The sequence below is a fragment of the Triticum urartu genome, chromosome 2A, assembly GCF_056163025.1.
Source record: "Triticum urartu cultivar PI428250 chromosome 2A, HENAU_Tu73, whole genome shotgun sequence".
Taxonomy (NCBI): domain Eukaryota; kingdom Viridiplantae; phylum Streptophyta; class Magnoliopsida; order Poales; family Poaceae; genus Triticum; species Triticum urartu.
The window spans coordinates 562,516,423-562,519,762 of record NC_141874.1 but is presented as its reverse complement, the minus strand read 5'-3'; positions in this window follow the sequence as shown (position 1 = coordinate 562,519,762).

Here is a 3,340-nt window from a genome sequence, read left to right as displayed (position 1 = left end):
TCCAAACAAGGAACGGCCTCCAATCTTCACCTGCAACTAGCAACGCTATAAGAGGGGCTGAGCAAAGCGGTAACATAGCCAATCAACGGTTTTCTAGGACATGGTGGGTTAGAGGTTTGACGTGGCAATTTGGGAGGCTTGAAAGCAAGTGGTAGGCATAGTAGCATTGGCATAGCAAAAGAGCGAGCATCTAGCAAAGCAAAGATAGTAGTTATTTCGAGGGTATGATCATCTTGCCTGCAAAGTTGTCAGAGTTGACTGGATCCTCGAAAGCAAACTCAACGGGCTCCTCGTTAGCGAACTCGTCTCCCGGCTCTACCCAAACAATACAAACAAGCAAATGGAACACAATCAACCAAGTGCAAGGATCAAACAATATGATGCAAACATGTTATGCTATGCGGGATGCGATGCGGGATGCATATGCAAGATTTGACAAGGGATGCATGAACCTGGCCTCAACTTGGAAATCCAAGTGTGCCACTGGAAAGATGAGATGAAATCGCTTGAAAACGATATAAAGAACGCCGGAATCGGAGCTACGGTTTGGAAATGGCAAGCAATTCAAATATGACCACGGTCTGCGATATACAGCAAGTAGCCATCTAAATGCAACAAGATGAACATGCTACAGCACTCAAACATGGCATAAAAATACATGGCAGGGATGCATTCAAGATGCTTAACAAAAGTCTAGCACTGAGCTACGGCCAATTCATCCATTAACAGGTTCAAACAAGCATGGCAAAAATGCATATGGTAAACAGATTTCAGACTTAGTGAAATTAACACTTGTCTGGAATTTCAGATCGGGTAGCACTCTTTGGAGCAACAAAACTACATGCTACAGGACCTGAACATGGCAAAGTAAAGCATGGCATGGAGCTACTCAAAGAGCTTAACAAAAGTCCCTTAGTGACCTTGAGCCAAAAGGGATCAGAAAATACAATTGCAAGCATGTGAACATGGCAAAAACATAATCAGTTTTCAGACTTTGTGAAAACTGGAACATGCTGAAAACAGATATCAAGTAGGCATGTTTACGAGCTCGATGCACTCACTACGGAGCAAGTCATGACCAACTAAGCATACATCCATCAAGAATGCACAAAATGCAAGCTAGACATGGCAAGAACAATACCATAGCATGCACGGATCAACTACAACATCCTCGGCAAAATCGCTAACAAGTAGACAATCTGCCCAGATTCACGAAATAGCAAAAGTAGAGCTCGATTGACTCAAGCTAGGGTGCTCCATAATTGCAAACAAAGACATGGATGGATAGAGCACTACAAGATTAACAAATCATCCTTACTGATCATCCTCAAAAGAGGCACGGATCACTAGGAAACAACATGAACATATGGCCATATGAGATAAACAGCTCAAGGACTTGGTGGAAATGCTAAGTCCCTGAAATCAGCATTACCAAGAGCCTCACTTTGCAAGCTTGTGCTAGTCACCACACACATCACAAAAATACATGGGTTGCACCTCTGGAAAGATGGAAAAACCCTTAACAAAACATATGTAGAGCTCATGGGCATATCATGCACACGATAATCATGGCAAAAATGACAAATATCTAAATGGAGCAGCAGATCTGACAATTAACTCAAGTAGCACTCTCCTAACAGCATTTCGGGCATCAAGATGAACTCAAATGAAAATGATGCAATGAGATGAAATGATGTACTCTCTGAGACGAACATTTTGATATGCTATATGCCCAAAACGGAGGTACAGATGCAAAGTTACGATGCAATGAACAGGAGCATATGAGCTAGGGTTTCGGGGCAAAAGTCAACCCAAACGGGATCTCAGATCCAGATCTGGCGCGGATGTCGAGGATGGCCGGCCAGAGCTGAAGAACTCGCCGAAACAGTGTCGTGTCTCACCGGAGTTGTCGCGGGGCACCGGAGTGGAGGGGCTCGCCGGCCGGAGGGAGCACCGGGGCGGTTGCCGGCTTCGGGCGGCGAGGTGGAGCGGCGAGGCGGCGGAGGAAGCAGACGCCGGCGTGGGGTGGCACTCTCCGGGGAAGGGCGGCGCGGCTCGGGCAAAACGACGGCAAGGGTCGGGCGCGGTCGCGGGGATGGCGCGGCAGGCGATGCGCGGTGCGGGCCGCGGGGGCCCCGCCTGGGCTCGGCGGGCCGGCGGCGGAGGGAGGCGGCCGGGCGTATGGGGAGGTGCCACATGGCGGCGGCGGGTGCAGCGGACACGTCCGGCGTCGGCGGACGTTGTCCGGCGCACGGAGGAAGAAGAGGGCTAGGGTTTCGGGGAAGAGATCCGAATTTTCGGAGGAGGGCCTATTTATAGGCATAGAGGGAGCTAGGAGAGTCCAAATGAGGTGCGGTTTTCGGCCACGCGATCGTGATCGAACGCTCTAGATGATGGAGAGGGTTTTGGTGGGTTTTGGGCCAAACTTGGAGGAGTGTTGGGCTGCAACACACACGAGGCCTTTTCGGTCCCTCGATTAACCGTTGGAGCATCAAACAAAGTCCAAATGGTACGAAACTTGACAGGCGGTCTACCGGTAGTAAACCAAGGCCGCTTGACAAGTTTCGGTTCAATCCGGAAATGTTTAATCCCCACACACGAAAGAAAGGTAGAAATGACCACCGGAGGAGAACGAAGCGCCGGAATGCAAAACGGACAACGGGGAAAATGCTCGAATGCATGAGATGAACACGTATGCAAATGCAATGCACATGATGACATGATATGAGATGCATGACAACGATAACAACACACGGAGACAAAGACCCGAACCCGAGAAAATAAGATAACTTAAGGTCGGAAACGGCAAGAGTTGGAGTACATATTGGGAAAGTCATATCCGGGGTGTTACAACCTGGTTTGCTCAACCGCGCTTAACTAGTCGATAGTTGACAGGTTGACGGGTCAACCTTTGAAATTTGGAAAAAATAAACATAAAAAAGTCATGAATTCAGAAGTGTTCATGAATTTTGAAAGAGAGTTCACAAACTTCGAAAAAGCTCATCAATTTGAAATAAAGTTTATCAATTTAAAAAAAACATGGAATTTGAAAAAGCTCATTGATTTTGAAAAGTTCATCGATTTCTAAAAAAAGTTCATTGATTTTTTTAAAGTTCCCAAATTGGGAAAAAGTCACCGGTTTTAAGAAAAAGTTCAAGAATTTGCAAGAAAAGTTCATCAAATTTGAAAAAAATATCACAAATTCAAAAAAAAGTTCACCCACTTAGCAAAAAAGAAAGAAAGAAACCCGAACAAAACTTTTTCCAAGAAAAAAAATGATGAAAAAGCTCTATGTAAACACTAACAGGTGATTTGGCCGAGTGGTTAGAGCGAGATCACC